Source organism: Martes martes, assembly GCF_963455335.1.
Source record: "Martes martes genome assembly, chromosome: 4".
Taxonomy (NCBI): Eukaryota; Metazoa; Chordata; class Mammalia; order Carnivora; family Mustelidae; genus Martes; species Martes martes.
The window spans coordinates 56,513,659-56,533,141 of record NC_137891.1 but is presented as its reverse complement, the minus strand read 5'-3'; the positions used below and the strand labels follow the sequence as shown (position 1 = coordinate 56,533,141).

At 37.1% G+C, this 19,483-nt stretch overlaps 1 protein-coding gene across 2 annotated transcripts in view; it reads left to right on the top strand.

Moving 5' to 3' along the window:
- Nucleotides 1–19,483, top strand: part of ZFHX4 (zinc finger homeobox 4) — a gene marked incomplete at its 5' end in the record, with an annotated part of 157,172 nt that overhangs the window by 52,183 nt on the left and 85,506 nt on the right. The gene's annotated exons all lie outside the window — the stretch shown is intronic.

Genomic DNA, 19,483 nt, shown 5'->3' with positions numbered 1-19,483 from the left:
GAAGGGGGGCTTCAGAGAGGGCAGTGTTTTGTTAAAGCTCATACAGATAACTGAGCAGAGCCTGGGTTAGAACACATGCCTCCTGATTCACAGGAAAGGCATGGCATCTATGCTTCCTAATCAGAACAGACAGAGTATGAGGAGCCCAGGAGAGAAGGGAGATTAAAGACAAGGCGCCAGGGATAGAACTCTGAAGGGGCACAGTGAAGGGAGAGGCTTCTCCACGTGAGGCAGCCCTGAGCCAGCAGGTGACCCTGGACCAGTGACTTCGATGAGTTCGTTTCAGATTCTGACCCCAGATGTTTTCATTCATGAGTTTTATTATCAGAGCCAAGGAGCATAGTTCGGCTGTGGAACACCATTCACTGATTTGAAACAAGTATACTGAGATCTTATGATGTGCCAGGAACTATCTGGAATGGTGAGGATACAAAGAAGGGAACATAGTACTCTTTCACAGAGCTCTGGCAGAAGAAACGGACTTGTAAACAATTAAATGGTAGCACAACACAGGGAGTGTGGAATCGGGTATGAAAAATGCTTTCTGGTGGGGCGCCTGGGTGGCTCAGTCAGTGAAGGGTCTGCCTTCAGCTCAGGTCATGATCTCCTGGGGCCTGGGATCCAGCCCCATGTTCGACTCTCTGCTCAGTGGGAAGTATGTTTCTTCCTCTCTCTTTGCCACTTTTCCCTGCTCCTGCTCTCTCTCTCTCTCTCTCTCTCTTACTTAGCTCTCTCTTAAATAAATAAATAAAATCTCAACAAAACAAAACAAAAAAAGGAAAAAGGAAAAAGCTTTCTGGGAACACAGGATAGAGATGGCTGGCCACACAGACTTCAGGGGGACTCCAGTGAGAGCACAGTCAGTGTGAGTCTTGAAAGGTACATGAGAAATTACCAAAGAGAATGGGGAGGACATTCCCAAATAGGAAAACAAGGTTCAAATGCATAAATCATTTATAAATTTAAAAAAAAGACAAATGAGATTTATACCGTATCTTATTTTCAAGCATAGAGACAGGCATGTCCCTCTTATCCATAATTGGGTTTTTAGGTAAATGTCATCATAAATTGCTTTATCATTTTACTAACTTCTGAGCTTGACACAGAGTCTGGCATGAGATTTGTGGAATCTCTACTGGTTTTGTCCTGCCTAACAACTTCTTTTCCCAAGCTTGAGCCATTCAGGGTTAAAGATGAAATACATCTGGGCATACATTTTGAAGATAAACAGAAAAATCAATTTTTCTGTGGTACAGTGCTGATTTGCGAGTTCAGTATTTTCCACAAAATGTTTTTTGAAAATAGCAAAGTTTTGTTTTTGTGTAGGTCCTTACATTTTGAAAATTAAAATGTTTAAGTTCAGTGAAAAACGTGAAACTCTACTCAAACCTTAAGCATTAAAAATCATTATTTTTTTTTGTTTATCTGATTTTCTGCTTCAGCTCACTGCTGATGTTATTCCTATATTTTTAAGCCAAATTACTGAGAGAAATGCCGATCTAGGTAACACATAACTTGAAAAAAATCTATTTGCCCATTTGCTATTTTACTTAATCTGCTCTTGGTCTTAATCACTACTCATTTTGGTTACCACTTACCTAGGTAGTTTATTAAGTGAAATTCCTCCCAGGTGGGATGGATTGACTCTCAGCTTTTCACTTTCTTAGCATGATAGTGTAAAGATCTATGTTGTCATGCTAGTGAGGTCTTGGTGATGAACCATTAAATAAAATGATCTGCCCCCAGGCCAGAGAGTTGGTTGATTGCCAAACAGTAATCCAGTACAATTAACTATCAAAGATTTGAGCACTCCATTATTCTAAGAGATGGGACTGCAGCCATCTGGAAAAGCAGAAATGGTGATTGATCATCTCGCTAAATTTTTGTTTGGAGATGTTTGAGTCATTAAAGTTATCATTATTACATTTAGATATTTCAACCTTTGGTCATCTTGAGTGTTAATTGTGTTAATTTTACTGAAGTCCAAGATAAAGTTCAGGCTTTAAACCTTTTGTGGAATGCAGTGAGGTATAAATAAATAAAATAAATACTCTCCATAAGAGACAGTTTGAAAATATCAGATTCAGGTGAGGAAATGTCTCAAGTAATTGACTGTTTTTTTAAGATACGTTAAGATACGTTGTTCTAATTTTATGTGTTGTGAAGCTATTTTTATTTACAGAAACCATAAATATTCATCCAATACCTTTAAAAGACTCTTTCGGCAATTCAAGCAATCACTTATTCCACTAACAAGAATTTAAAGATCACATAATGTTGTTTTAGGCTGTGTTCTACAATGCATATTGAGTTCATTACATAAAGAGCTGCTTTCTCATTTTGGCTGTTTTTAGTTTCTCTAGGAGCTTTTTTTTTTTTTTTTTAAATTTCTAAAGATGCCCCTAATATTCAGTGCATAGGTAGATAGATATACTTACTTAGAGGTCAGTATCTCAGCACCTCTCACGCAGTGAAACAATACGATGCAAATTCCAGTTTTTGAATGGATACGAATTCACTTATTCATTCCTTTGTTAACATTCTTTATTATTCAGCACCTATCCTGTGTGAGGACAGGTTTGGCACTAAGGATGCAGGGTCAAACAGGTACTTGTTTGCCTTCAAGGAACTTACAGTCTGAGAGGGGAGACAAACATTTAAAATCACATGTCTGATAAATTATGATGTATGCTATGAAAGAGGCATGCAAACATAGGTCTTTAGTCCCCTAGCCTGGGGAGCTAATAAAGGCTTTTCTGGATTAGGAAGGAGTATGCAGTTTGGAGAGGGTTACGGACATTGGGGAGGGTATGTGCTATGGTGAGTGCTGTGAAGTGTGTAAGCCTGATGATTCACAGACCTCTATCCCTGGGGCAAATAATACATTACATGTTAATAAAAATAATTAATAAATTTTTTCAAAAAGAAAGAAAGGAGTATGCGGAGTTGAAAGTCACTCTGGCTCTCCATAAGAGGCTGGGGTTGACTTCATGAGTTTTGGCAGGGGTAGTATTATCCCAGGAGTGTTTTAGAAATTTGTAGAGATGTTGTTGATGACCACAGTGACAGATGATTAAAAGCATTCTATAGATGGAGTTCAGGTCCACCAGACAATTATAATGTGATGAGAGAGACAAGTACAAAGAAAAGTTGTCCTGCATCCCAATTTCAGTTAACCCATCCAGCATACATATTAAGTGATCAGATCTGTTTATGTTTTTCAGCCCTACAACCTACCCCTGTTTTGTACCTAGAGCATCTTTTTAACATGGTCTTATGTACTAAAATTTCCAGGAAGGCAGCTGTCAGGTGTCTCAAGGGAAGATGTTATTTTTGTTCTGTTTGGTACTTTACTAAGAATTAATTATTATTTAGAAAAATTAAGTTCCCAATTAGAAGCCTCCTCATGAAATATGAGTTGTCCATGCAGGGCACTTGTAATCATGTGCACTTGTGTTTGGGAATTCACAGTGATGCTACTTATGAGTGCGAGTGGATGGTTCCTTCATTTCATATGTGGCTGTGCCTCAGCTTTTTCAAAATGAAATATATATTATTTTATTTTACATTCCTTTGTTTTATTTTTTACATTACAGTTAGGTCATTATAGTGACTTATTTATATTTTGTGTGTAGCTAGAAAATGTTGTTATACATGACATTATCTTAGTATAATTAGCAAGGCGTTATAAAAAGAGACCCTTGGATCTGAGAAATGAAAAACCACTGTTTAAAACAATATGAGTGTTTTAAAACATAAATAAAAGTGCTTTGATATTTGAGCTGAGAATTCATTTGATTCTCTATTTTGGAATGTTTCACAGATAAGACTTCTTGATTTTCAATTAAGATTCAGAAGCAAAATTCTCCTTTTTGGTTGCTCTTTGGCCTGATTTTTTAATCAATCTCTTTGACTTTGCACACAGAGAAATGCAGAAGGAAGCATAATACAACAGGTCATTTGGGAATATTTACATTGGGTTGTTCTGGTTGGGCTATTTAGTACTGATATCACTGGGTTGAATACTCTAAAATTGAAAGGTCATTTGGACAAAACTTACTTACAAATAAAATCAAGATTTTTAGGATGCTCTCTTGGAGTGGGTCTACTCCCCTGGAGGACAACCAGTAGTTCAATGAAAACACATTGAGATGCTTTATAAGAGAGTATTTTGTTTTAATAGATACCATCATGAATGAGTAAGACTCTATCCCACTAATGCTCCAAAAAAAGTATGACTCGTTTCTGGTCCAGAACACCCAATTATATTCTTAGGACTGATAGATTTAGCCTCTCAGAGATTATAGGAAGTATAAAGTCTGGAGAAAAGGCACAGTTTTACCTAGAGGACAGTAGTTATGTCTTTATTAGATGTAAGAACTTATAATGACAAAACAAATATTGAAGAATACAACTGAGATTACTAGGAATGTATATATAATAGTAAAAGCCCGGGAAGTTCAATTTATAGAAAGAAATTAGTATCTTCCTTGACTTTCATATTGACTTTTTGTGAAAATAAAATTAGAAAAATATGTGGGGCGCCTGGGTGGCTCAGTGGGTTAAAGCCTCCGCCCTCCGCTCGGGTCATGATCCCAGGGTCCTGGGATCGAGCCCCACATCGAGCCCCACATCGGGCTCTCTGCTCAGCAGGGAGCCTGCTTCCTCTTCTCTCTCTGTCTGCCTCTCTGCCTACTTGTGATCTCTGTCTGTCAAATAAATAAATAAAATCTTTTAAAAAAAATAGAAAAATATGTAAACAGTATTTTATAAGTTCTAAGTATTTAAGGTGTTTTTTTGCTCACAATCTTTCAAACATACACAATACTAGAATCAGGATATGCTAACAGGAATTTATCATGTGAAATCCAAGTCAGAAACTGATAAAACCAGATGCACATGTTTTCCTGAGATACGCTGTAATCATAGATTTTGAATGATCAACTCTTAACACTATTTGTTGAGGCTCGGATAAATATAGACAGAGCCAATTTATATTCACAATCCCTGGTCCCATCTTTTTTGTTTTCTTTCCTGAGAGACTCTGGAATCTTCCTTCAAGATGATGCCAACTTATAGTCTTCTTTAATACTGGGTGTAAAGCACATTTTAATCAAGTGTGTTGACTCTCAGTTAGATGCAATTTTAAGCCTTCAACTTCTCCAATAGAATTAAAGCAATTTGCCATTTGTCAAATAAAGTCTACATAATAATGAACACGAGGGAAAGATATTTAAAGGGCAGAGGGACAGTCTTCTTTCTCTGGAAATACTATCACACTAAAATCTGTCCTTGGAACTTTTTTGCCTAAGAGGTGCTAGATCAAAGGTTTCTTCTGGCTCTCCTTTCTATTTCTATGTCATCTCTTCATTCAACCTTATTTTTCTCATTGCTTTTTTGTCCCTTCCAGACATCCAGATGTTGAGGATGAGACGCATTCTCAATATTTCCTTTCTTCTGTGTCAGCTTTCCTTCCCAGGGCCCAGGTTTTCCTACCTCTAATGTGGCAGTCATTCTCTGCCCTTCAGCTCTATTATCTTCCATCCTGCCATTACATAAGCAATTCCTAACCCATGGCTCAGGGTTTCTGGTGCCTGAGACTTTTCAACAATAAGAACTTTTGATGAAAGAGATGGGTTTCTAACAACTGTTAACATGTGATGAACAAAATCCAGAATTTTTGATTGCCATATATAATGATTGTAATAAACATGTTTTGAGGAAAAACTCACAAATACCATAGTGGATTATTACTAAGGAAGCAAAGTGTAAAAAAGAAAAATAATCAAAATTTATGTAGTTCTGCCTAACAAATGCTGACTACAAACACAAGAATTACTTAAAATTTATGTTGAGGGGTGCCTGGGTGACTCAGTGGGTTAAGCCTCTGCCTTCGGCTCAGGTCATGATCTCAGGGTCCTGGGACCAAGCCCCGCATCAGGGTCCACTCAGCAGGGAGCCTGGTTTCCCCTTTCTGTCTGCCTCTCTGCCTACTTGTGCTCTCTCTCTGTCAAATAAATAAATAAAAAATCTTTAAAAAAATAAAAATAATAAAATTTATGTTGATGTACAGTTGATATTAATAATAATTATGCATGCTGTGGATGCTGTTTCAGATATGATAATGGAGATGATCTGTTTATTAAAGTTACATCATAGCATAGGAGTCACATGAATTTTTAGATACTTTTAAAATTCTAAACTTTAGATTCCTATGCCCATAATCTTCACCATTTATTTCTCTCATTGATGGTCTAATCTGAACAACTTCAACAAAAGGAAGGGAAGATTGGAGCATTGAGAATACAGTGGGGGTTCCCTCAATTTGGTCGGATCCTCAACATGAAGAGTTTAGGATTACGTATTTCAAAAAGTTACATACAGAAATGTAAAAGAGACAAGGGTTTGTTAAAACAGTTTTACCAGTTTCTCAAGAAATAATCTCAGTGCCATTGTCTGAGGCAGAGGTGACTGAGAAACATTTGATAACTTTTTTCCAACAAGTTGAGAGATTGGTTTGTTTGTTTATGCCAGTCAGTTCTCTTGTTCCACAGACCACTGGGTTTACACTGAAAATAAGGAGAGGTGATTTTCACCTTTAGGTCTTCTTGACTGCGAGTATAGAATGAAGCATTAGAACATGCTTACCAGGGAAAGCCATGAAATCTCTATCCTTTTGAATTTTTGAAAACAATGGTCTTAGTTGATTTGAGCAAAATCTTGATCCTGTCAGAAGCTTGAGTATGAAAGAGATGCCAGTTTGAGGTTTCTTTGGTTGCCCATGTTCATGTATAGAGTTAGGGATTCCTGCAAAAAAGGCCAACACTCTGAATGTCCAGGTCTGTCCACTCCCATTCCAGCTGGTCTTTTGCAAGGCAATGAAATTTTGCACCTCTTTCTGACCCCAACTGTTAGTTACAGGTTGCCATTCTTTTTTTACCCTAATATCAGTATTCTGAAACTTTTTTGACTATATTATTAAAGCAGAAGTCATTTCTTCCCTGCTGTGGGTTAAGCAGTACCTACCTATTGTTCCAACTTTCTGGGATTCTTCACAATGGGTTCCAGACCTAGGTTAATTAACAACTCTGTTAACACCTCCTTGAGCTCAAGTGGTTCAAATACAGCCTGCTGAGACATTATTTCTTAAAAGGTGAGGACTAATGACCCAACTTTCCGGCACCATCTCAGAGGCCAGTTTTCAATCTCGTAAAAATTTTAAGTCAAGGAAGCTCAACATAGAAAGTCATGAGCTGTCATAAAATACTATTCCGGATATAGTTGGTTGGAATTGCCTGGGCACTTGGTAACCTAAAATACAAGTTAATAGTAATTCCACCTCATTTAGTTGTGTTTAAGGTGCTTGAGAGTTATACTTAATAGACCATAAAAACTATACCTTCAGACACTACTTAAATACAATAATAAATCCTTGTACAAAGTTCTCCCAGAGACTACAATTTAAAAAATTATTATAAATGTTAACTAAACTTCACATATTTTTCTGTATAAAGACTTTTGATTATATAAAATTTTAGATGTGCCAGAATTCTTAAAATGCATTAGTTGTATAGGCTGTAGGTTGGTTTATGCCCCTACCCCCCACTTTTGGGGTAGTTTGGGTGGTATGTATTTAAATGTAGTTTTACTCAAATATTATTAATATTTTACATGTAGAGTTTACTGTATCTTGAATGAAACAAAATTCACATCTCTAATAAATAGATTTAGAATATAATCCTAGCAGAAATCACCTCTAAGTGGCATAGGACCAAAAATGGGTAGCAGTTTGAATTGTAACATGATGTCACTATCCCTATTTCATGACTAAATGTCCATAGGGTTAAAAGGAATTAAAATGTGAGAAATTAGACTGTCGCAAGAAAGAGAACAGAACAGATTGTTCCCTATTGTTGCACTTTCAGGCATAGTTTTTCTAGGTACTGCACAACTGTTAATCTTCAAAACCATCCCATACAGCGATTATTAGGCATAGTTTTTCTAAGTACTGCACAACTGTTAATCTTCAAAACCATCCCATACAGCGATTATTAGGTCTCTTCATAAAAAGAGAAAGCTGAAGTTTATTGGTTAAATAACTTACTGAAGACCATATCGCTATTAATTAAGGAAGCAGTATCCAAAATTTAATCTATCCCATTTCAAAAACCCATGCTTTCATTTCTATCCTAACAGGATAAAGTTAAAGTTAAAGTTAAAGTTAAAGTTAAAGGAAGAGCCAAGAGAAATCAGGAAAACTGTTCTAATGTATCTAATATCCCTCAGTGATAGAAGGCATGGCTATAACATACAGGGTATTAAAAGTACTATAAACAAACAGGATGGAACTTTGAAAATTGATTAATTATATTGTAGTAGTACTGCCACATTTTCTGGAAATTCTGTGGAACAAGTGTTTAAAAAGGAGAGGTTGGAAGTTGGTCATTTAGGCCAGTTGATGTCAGAAGTTCTATACAAGTAATTAGACTTTGTGTTAAGAAGCAAGTACTTAATGTCTTAATGTTTGGTTCTAGCATATATTTTAATATTTCTTTTCTCCAGTTTTAGGTTATTTGGTGGTATGAAGTTGCTGAGAGCCTAGTAGAATGAACACTTTTATGTGATCACCATATGAGTTAATACGTATCCAAAAATTACTGCAGCTTGGATATTTAAAGTGTATACCATGAGATACAAGAATAGTTTTAATTTTTGTCTCACATGTAACTTAAATATATGAATATCTGTTCTTTGAGGAGATATCCAATTTCAATTATAGCATGAAAAGAAAAACGCTCTTATTTCCATGGCCATAGGCTGTGGATAATATTGAATCCCTATATTATTGGGTATCAGTAATGAACATCTCATGAGATTTATAGACCTTACAAGGATCTATGGATTTAAACATGATAGTAAATTTCCTAATTATTTTCCCTTTTTCTTTCTATCAGAATGGAGGCCAGCAGGTAAAATAATACACAGGAAAATATCCTGAAGAAAGGCACTTTTTAAAATATTGATTTATTAAAATATTTTATAATTCTTTAAAAAGTACTTTTAGAATGCATGAAAGGGTGTTTTGCTACTTTTCAATTACTATTGAAAGGAATAATTTTTTATCTCAAGCAAATGGCTCTTTTCCTTCTCAAGAGTGAGTCTGTAGCATTCTATGGGTCTGTATAATTCTTGGCAAATGCTGCCAGTTTTATTAATATAGTTTTCTTTCCCTTACTTATACTCAGTTACCCCCACTCAAAACCAAGCCGAAAGGCAGACTCTTCAGAGAATCAGAATTCCTTGGTTTCTTTCTCAGTCTCTCTCTCACAAAGGTAGGGGTGTGTGTGTGTGAACATGATATACCATGATATGAGGTTTTAGAAGTATCTTCATTTCACAGAAGTTTATTTACCTCATCAGTAAAATGGAGATGAAATAAGGTGATGTAAAACTACCTTGTGTCACCTTATATTTATTCACTGAGATTTATTTTCATCCTTTCCATTTTATTACTTCTTGCATTGACGTTCCGTTAACATTTCTGGATCAAGACAAATTATTTAGGTAATATTTTGTTTTCCTCAGTTTCGTTCTAATGAGTAGGAAACACAGCTTGGGTCCCCCTGGAAGGCTGGCCTTCTTTGTCCTCAAGCCATGTCTTCTTGGACTCTCAGCACATCTTTTGACGTTACTAGGTGAAATTGGTGTATGTAGTCTTCTTAGAGAGCTACCACAAATATATTGAGAGGGAGAGAACCAAAATTGATTGGACACCTGCACATAGCAGTTTATATGTTATTGCCTGACTTAATCTTATAAAAAATTCATGAGTCAGCTTGTATTAGCCATATTTTACAAAAGAAATTAAGCTTTCAAGGAATTAACTTCTAAAAGACAAGTAGCTGGTGAGAGGTAGTATAAAAATTAAACTTAGAGCTTTCTAAAAAACTTTGTTCTTCCAAAATACGATGTGTTGTTTGTTATTAAAGGAGAACTGCTTTTCTAAATGTAAGCACATGGTTAGTTAGAGAACGTGTTTTCTGGACATGGCATTTTGTAACAATTGATTGGACATTGGTCCTGTATTGAATATGTATTTGAAGTAAAGAAGGCATATGGTAAATAAGTGTAACAAAAGATAGAATATGTTAAGCACCATATGAGAGATTCAGATAAAATACTTTTTGGTTCCATGGAGGACAAGAATATTTCTGGCTGAGCACTCAGGAAGGTCTTTTTCATTGAGGTGACATTTGGATTGGGCTTTAAATAATGTGTAGAATTTAGGTATGTAACCATAAGAGGTTGGGAGAGGGTGAAAGAGACGAATATGAAGAAAGGCACATAGATAAAAGGGTAGCTGGTAGTATTTAGTAAAAGTGGTGAGCAGTTCGGTTTTTCTCGCACATGGAAGGCAATGTACGGAATAATTAAGAAAGGAATGTGAAATCTTAAATGACACGTTAAGGATTTGGGAACTCGATAAACAGGGAATTTGATAAACACAGGTTTTGATGACAGGATTGGTGTAACATGATTTAAAAGGAATATTAATGGTAACAAAGAGTAATAATGCTCATGGCTCACCCTGTGACTGAAGTCAAGAAAATCTGGGGATGACACCAGTTGTTCCTGTGAGAAGTAAACAGCTTTGGTAAGGACAATGAGAGTAGAGAGAAAGGGAAAGATGAGACAGTGCTTATCTGAATAAGTAAATACAACTTATTAGTTGCCTGGGGCAGAGACGAGGAAGACATCCAAGGTGACACCCACATTTCTGTTTTGTATCATAATCAGAAATGTGGAGGGCACAGAGGAAGAACAGAGGCAGGTTTAAAAAGGAAGAATGGGGGTGCCTGGGTAACTAAGTCGTTTAAGCGGCCCGCTCTTGATTTTGGCTCAGGTCATGATTTCAGAGTCCTGAGACTGCTCCGTGTTGGGGCTCATGCCCAGCATGGAACCTACTTAGGATTCTCACTCTCCTTCTCCCGCTACCCCTCCACACTCACGCTCTCCCTCTTTAAAAATAAATAAGTAAATAAATAAATAAATGTAGAATGGTGAACTCATAAAGGGACGTGTAGAGTTTCAAGAAATGGAAGCCCCAGGGCGCACCTGGGTGACTCAGTGGGTTAAAGCCTCTGCCTTTGGCTCAGGTCATGATCTCGGGGTCCTGGGATCGTGCCCCACATTGGGCTCTCTGCTCAGCAGGGAGACTGCTTCCTCCCTCTCTCTCTCTGCCTGCCTCTCTGCCTGCTTGCAATCTTTGCCTGTCAAATAAATAAATAAAATCTTAAAAAAAAAAAAGAAAGAAAGAAATGGAAGCCCCAGGAAGAGATAAATTTGGGGGTTTTAGACACATGGTATGGGTTTAGAGAGAAAGGTCATCATTTGGAGTCTTGATTTGTGAGTAATCTGCATTAAGGGGATAAACTAACCCATGAGAGAAAATGAAATGATAGAGCAGAGATTTGATGTCAAAAGAGAGAGCATAAATGAAATACTGGGGGTGGGGCAAGAGAAGATGGTCAGTAATGCCAAGTATTTCAGGGAAAGCCAGGGACGTGGGTAATACAAACAATCTCTCCAAAATCCTACTTTTGTACATGGAGAATGAATCTCTTTTCATGTTTGTGACCCCATCTTGTATGCCTTACGTAATTTTCTCTCTCAGTTTAGAATTTGAGAAGTTTTCCATTGAGTCAATCAATATTACTTGAGTCTACTTTTGGAGTCAAAGGCTGTCTTGATTTCACTTTCTTTGCAAATTGCCATGTATATCAGTGTCTATTGGTTATAAACACAGAGCAAATATCTTAAAATTAATATTTTAAAGAATACCAAAAAAGTTTAATATTTTACGCAGATTATATTTTCTTTCATCATCTTATTAGGTATCCTATAACTATTTTTTTTTCAAACTACTTCTTTGTAGCATACTCATTTATAGGATCAAAACTGGGGTCAGAAACATGTGGAAAAGGGGTTTTGGCTTCCTGTGAGCTAGTGCTTGCTTTCTCAAAATCTAGGCTGGAGGGGCAAAATAAAGACCATGATTTCTTTTTTTTAAAATTATCATTCTCCCTGGTAAATGGGAATTTCTAGTTTTTCACAACTTTTTTTTTTTCTTTTGAGAGAGAGAGAGAGAGAACCAGCAGGAAAGGGCAGAGAGAGAAGGAGAGAAAATCTTAAGTAAGCTCCATATGGAACCTGACATGGGACTCAATCTTACAGCCCTGAAATCGTGACCTGAGCTGAAATCAAGAATCTGACACTTAACTGACTGAGCCAGCCAGGTGCCCCTCAGTTTTCACAACTTTTTAAAGCCTTCATGGACCTGAATTGACACTGGTTCTACTAAAAATACCATTGTTATAAAACAAATGCAGTTTGCTGTAAATAATAATCTCTAGCTAGACATCTTTCAGGATTCTCAAATTCAGTACATCCGTCTAAAATACAGCACATCCTTTTCTCCAGCCTGTTCTTCACATTGCATCTCCCATCTCTGTCAACGACAGTACTCTCCATTCTCTTGACCAAGCTAAGAACCAGGGAGTTATTTTTAATCACCTTTCTCCTGCCCTCCAACTGTATTCAATCAGTCCAGAAGTTCTATCAAATATTTTGTCCTGATTCACTCTTCAATCTGTCAGGTACTTCTGTTCTCTTGACTGCCACTGATTATACCTCCTCATTATTCTTTCTAACCATATTTATTGAGCATATTGCTGTGTGCTGGGCATTAGTCACGTACTGGAGATAAAACAGTGAACAAGGAAGAATCAGTCCATGCCTTCATGTAACTTGCTGTCTGGTGAAGAAAACAGAAACCTATCAATCAGTGATATGAATATTTAATTATTGATGATATAAATGTTCCAGAGAAAAAATACAGAGTACAGCAGGGGAAAAAATAAGAAGAGTGGTTTCTTTTGTTTGTTTGTTTGTCTTTTTACGAAAAAGAGAAGACTCTTAAGCTGAAAAGCTGTGACTTAGAGGATGAGTAGTAGTAAGACAAAGTGAAGAAGAGAAACGTTCAAGCCTGGGGGGAACCTCGGAGCTTTACACTTGGAATGAAACACTTGGAAGATCTGAGATCAGGATAGTTGGAGTAAAATGAGCAAACGAGGAAGATGAATGAACCAAAGCTGCAGTTGGGTTGAAGTCCTGTTATTCCGGGCTCTTAGGTATAAGAACCACATACTTAATCTTCAAAATGGAAATATTTTTCAGTGAACAGGCAATGGGTGTTAAACTGGGAGTGTTATGGGAAAGCTTGACCATATGGTCACTCTCTCTAAAGTCATGTTAACGTTTTAGATTTTATCCTAAGAGAAAAGGAGAATGATTGAAAGGAATTAAGTAGGGGTGTGAATTTATCAGATTATTGTCTCAAATAACATTTCCTGTGACCACCCCTGCCCTCTCTGCCTACTTTTTTTCCCTGTTTCATTTTATTTCACAGCCTTTATCATTACCTGAATTTACATATTTGTTTGAGTGTTTTATTCTTTACTTCTTGAACTTGGGCTCTGTGTTTTATTAACTCTTTTTCTCCAGCACCTAGAATTGTACATGACACATAGAGATGCTTTATAAATTGTGAAATTAATGGATCAGATTGCTTTTTCAAGACACTGTGCTTATTGCCTGAAGTGATCAGAAGGTCTGAGAGTTGATAGCCAAAGATGGTGGTGCACGTAAAGAAGTTGATAGATGGAGAAATAGAGGTATATTTAGCATGAAGCAATGGTTTAAGTGTGGGTAGTTAAGGAAAATAAAGCATCAAAGATGACTTCAGTCTTTCTAGAAAGAGCCACAGGGTGAATCTGAAGTGCCACTAGCTTAAATGCTTGGAGAAGGAAAGTGGTGTGGTTGTGAGGAGTGCAGGGGCTTCAGTCCTGCCTGCCCCTCTCAAGGACGCTGTGACGTTGGGCAGGTTGTTCAATTTCTGCATGCCTTGGTTTCCTCATCTCTAAAATGGAGGGTAAGATTAATGCCTACTTTGTAGGCCATATTGTGTGGATTTAATGAAAGAATGTATATAAGACATTTAGAACAGTTCTTTGTACATAAAAAAAGTACTCAGTAGAAGTTAGTTACTGTGGGAGAGAGGAGAGGATACATAAAAAGGACAAAGGATCGGTTCAGTTTTGTAGTTGTAGAGTTGTGGTTGCTGTGAGACAAATGGATATGCCAAGATGGCATTTGTAGTAAATGAATTTAGATCTCAGAAGAGAGGCTGGGGTTAGAGAGGAAATCCGGGAGTCATCTGAATATGAGTAATTGAATTTATTAAGGGTGTGCAGAACTGAACTCCACAGGACACAAACACATCATGGTGAGTAAGGGAGATTGAGAAGGAGGGTCAAGAGAGTTATGGCAAAAGGCAGGGGCCAAGACGAGGAGCTATGCTGAGCTGTGTCAGTACTTGAATTGTGAGTGCCAGGAAGGTAATCGCGAGACAGCTCTCCCAATTTAGGCAGCACACCTTGGTCACAGTGGTCTTTGTGAGCCCCTGAGCTAATCTCATCTCACTTCCACTTAACATCTTTCAGTGACTTTCCTAATCCTTAAGTTCTGAATAGAATCTTCTTAGTCTGCCATTCCACATACTTCACATTCTTACTCAAATACACTTCTCTGGTTTTTTCTTTAGTGCAGATATGACACACATGGTTTTACCTGTAGATGTTACACATGATCTTTCATTTGCTTTGACTGCCTTTCTACCTACTGTCTACAAGGCCAATTGTGGGTAGCTGGCAGACCAAGCTCTAGGATTATTTCTTCAACTAAGTGGTACCTAGAAGTTCCTTTTGTCTACCCCTGTGGGATCTCCTCTTTCTCCCCAGGAGAAACCCTACCACTAGGTTGTATTTGTTCATTTTGTTCTGATTTGCTCCCTCAGGGTATGAGCCCTGAAGGAATGCCGTGCTTTGTATGGATCTTTGGTACCATGTGCAATGCTTGTCATAGTGCACACATCAAATATGTGTAGGATTAAAGAATGGTCAGGAAGTGGATCCCACTAACTTCTCACACTCCACCAAATCATTTCACAATTACTCAGACAATCCAGAAAAAGTTAGATATATGATAGATCCTGGCTGAGAAATATTATATTCAGATGATAGTCTGCTATATCCATAACAAATTCAGATAAACTAGGGGTGGGAAGAATTGGTCTATAGGGTTACTGGATGATTTGAAATGTCACAAAATTATTATAGAATCTGTAAAGAACATTTTGTCATATAATCGTAATTAGGAAGTTGGTTCATTTCTGAGTTTCTTTTAAGATTGATATATCATATATATCTTTGTTTATGTTGATTTAATTGTCAAGTGCTTACTTTATTCTAGCATTTCGACAAGTGATTTGAAGGTGGAAAACATAATCCTCATTATTTTTGATATCTTTTGGGATGATACGAAAGACATAAAAGGTGGGAAATTAGAGGCTTCAAACAGCTTTTTACCCCTGGAAGATGAGTTTCACTTTACTATTTGGCTTTGAAATAATCTGTGTAGGAATATTACATCACTACTTTGTGGAACACTTGGATTTTCTTAAATGAACTGAGTAGCTACTTTCGATTGTCTAATTTATTCCATCTATCCTTTATTTTTTTATTATGTTCAGTTAGCCAACATATAGTACATCATTAGTTTTTGATGTAGTGTTCAACAATTCATTCATTGTGTGTATAACACCCAGTGCTCATCACAACATGTGCCCTCTTTGATACTCATCACCCAGTTACCCCATCCCCTCATCCTTCCCTTCTGTAACCCTGTTTGTCTCACTGAGTACAACGACTCTCTTGGTTTTTCTCCCTCTCTGATTTCTTCCCATTCAGATTTCCTTCTCTTCCCCTGTGGTCCTCCATGCTATTCCTTATGTTCCACATATGAGTGAGACCATATGATAATTGTCTTTATCTGCTTGACTTACTTCACTTGGCATAATCCCCTCCAGTTCCATCCATGTCAATGTAAGCGGTAGATATTCATCCTTTCTGATGGCTGAGTAATATTCTAGTGTATATATGGACCACATCTTCTCCCTTCTAAAATTTATATTTTTGGCTGTGGATTTGCTCCGTTAGAAACAGCATTTAGATCTTTTGTTGAAGACGAGAGGATAGGTATACTCCTCATTTTCAAGGACATCACTTCGGGTTTAATAAGTAGAAGAGTATAATGGCCAAAAACTATGGTTTTATGTGTGAGACATGACAACATCAGCCATCCAGTCAAACCAGGAATTTTCTTATATCATCAAAGTGACCCATTTTTGGAGAAGAATGAGTGAAAGCAATGGTTGCTTTGACTTTCCTTACACTGGAGTCTCGTCCAAATTCTGGCTCAGAAGTTTCTTATCTAAAGACCATCAGATAATGATGAGTCATTATCATTATAATGATCAGTGCCCATGATGACATTCGGGGTTCTGTGTCTGGAAATGGTACACATTTGGTGGCAACACGTTTATTATTGTTAATCCTGGGCGGTGACAAGATTACTGGGAAAAAATAATATTCTAAAGTGGTATCATTTTGTCAGGAAGAAATAGGTAATTCTGGTAATTGGATTTGTTGAAGTTTATAAGTCTTTACCCATCCATTTCATTCATCTATTTAAAAAAGATGTTATTAATTTTGAAGCCTAATTCTAGCCATACTGGTGGACAGAGAGTTATCTGCCTTGACTCAGATTGGCTTTTTCATATGTTTCTTGATAGTTGGAACAATTATGCAGCTTCATTCTTGAAGTGGAATCTTACATAAACTGTTTTGCTTTTGCTATGTTTTCATGAAATGGAAGAATGAGGAATTATGTGTAACCAAAATGACACATACAAAATATATACTGTAAGGGAGATACCTCGAAGCAAATGATCTCAAAATAGTATACTTTTCCATCAAAATCAAAATTTAAATCTATGGCTTTAAAAAAAAAAAAGTATGATTTTCCTGACTTCCACATACATAATTAAGTTGATACAGCATTTTTCAGGTCTGTGTGGTATTTTAAAAATTTGAAATTTTTTTTACAAGAGAACCAGAAGATTTGTAGTGGTCTGTGTACTTGATTCAAATAGCAATGGATTTATTTTAGAGGTATATGAGGCATACTAACAAATTACCTAAAACTTCTGCTTTTTTACATCTACAAACTATTATCAGTGATAGTGGCAGCTCATTTCATCTAGAAGCAAAAATATTTGCCTGATTGAAAAGCTATCAGGCAAATTTGAATGTTTCCAGCTAGAATGATGAGTTACTGGCTAAAGTAAATAATTTTAAAATTGCTTTAGCGTTGCCCAAACGCGAAGTTACCGGCTATGAGAATATGAATAGGTGTGTTGAATAGATAATCATGTGAAAAATGTGAGAATATTTATATTTAAATGAAAAAATCCATGCAAGAATCCAGATGCTTGATAACTTACTAAATGATTTTGTTATCAATAGCGGTCCCTAGACCACTAATGAGAAATGTCTCTTAAGATTTAAAATTGTGTAAATGCTTTGTACCTAAAACTGATGGGAGTAATTGGTAAACTGCTTAATCAAGTCCCACTTGGAAGTGAATGGGAACTGCGGGGTAGAAAATGTAGGCTGGGTAAGTAACCCAACAAGTCAGCAGAGTTCTCTTTACAGAAAGAAACAAAGATAGCAGTAATTAATGACCCTGACTCTGTGCCAAAAAAGCTTTCTTCTGACAACTCCAACTTAATTAAAACTTAAGACATTTCAATGGCCTCCAAAGCCCCTGATGGGGTGAACTCTTGCAGACTCGTGAGAAAATTTTGTAAATTAAAGGAAAAGATGTGTGTTACCACTAGTGCCATGACTCTAATCCCTGACAGTCAAAGAATCTATTTAGCCCAAGCCTTTTCTTTTAACCGGCTCACACCTGCAGGCTTCCTGGCACTTCCTCTGCCCCAGAGAAGGCAGTTTTTGTGTTTTACGGAAGATCAGATAATAGGAGCCTTGCTGTTCCTTTTGTTTTTGTGCATTGTTCATTAGCCTGTGAGTGTTACAGGCACACTTGATATGCTTGGCTGGCTCGGAGCAGAGCATCGCCTGAAATCTTTAGGTGGTGCAAACACAGGGTGAAGATGGGTTGGCGGAAAAAGTGAGTTTTTTTCTTTTTTTTTTTTAAATGTGAAAGTGGCTCAAATTAAAACTCACAGTTGATGGGGCAGCCTGAATGGCTGTGGCCTGCTGTTCTTAACACAGCGGAGTGACAAGCAACGAGGTTCTGTGCTAGACAGTGTAGTTCTGAGACACAAGGAAATGCGTTGTTAAACAGCCCTTGCTCCTTTCATTGGTGCCATTTTTAATTCACTTGAATCCACAAGCCTACAGATTCCCAGTAGGTATGGAAAGGAGGTATACTGGGCCGTAAAGAAACTCGCATGGTGATTTATTTATCCATAAATATATAGAAGACCGAAATCTTAGAAATGATCTTGGTCAAATACCAATCGGGGTGAATGGCTACTCAATTTACATGAGAAAAAAAAAAGAGTGCAATTTCTCCTCCCCTCCCTTCTGGAAAGTGTTTTGGTGTGTTATAATAGCAAATACCACCCACCCCCACTCATTCTCTCTCTCTCTCTCTCTCTCTCTCTCTCACACACACACACACACACACACACACACACACACTTCCTGTGGCCTCAGGCAAATCTAGGACTGGAGAGGGTCCATTCCTGGATTGTCTCTTCCCTTTTGGACCTGACTTGAGGCTGCTGTGTTTGAAGGGCACAGAAATGTTCCTGTTTAGATCCAGGCTTGGGTATCTTTTTAAGTGTCCATACTAAGGAAAGAAAAGCTTGTCTTCAGGTATTTAAGAATCTCATCTTTGACTCTTTCAGGTTTGCTGAGGTAAATGACGTAGCATTTGTTTTCGCAGGTGATGGGCCATAACTTGCATGAGCTATCCTGGCTTCTTTCTCCGGGACTGGGGATGATCAGAATCTTAACCTTTTACAAAAATTTTGGGGAATGATGCTTTACAACAGAACATCTCTTCCCTTGATTAAAAAAGAATACGAAAACTTCTGTCCATGAATGATAGCCAAACATAATACATGGGTCCTGTCTTTTGGTGTTTCAAAAGGCTCACCAGCTAGTTATTCTTTTTGTACTAACCATTTTCAGATGCAAGAAAAGCCAGGGAGGTGGGGGAGGGAAGGTAGAAATCAACATGTTTGATCCTGTGTATAAAGGTTTTTTTTGTTGTTGTTTGTTTGAATTTCAGAATGCTAACCCTTATCCAACTAATCTAAGACCAAATAAATACCACCTGTGCCCATTTATGTATTTTTAAAAGAAGCACATAAAAATATTTTAATGAATTACTAAAACTCATATAGGTTATATTGAATCACAGTTATTAATATTTTTCCTCTTTGTTGCTATTCTGATTTGGGGAGTTTGCTTGTTTGTATGGAATTGAACCA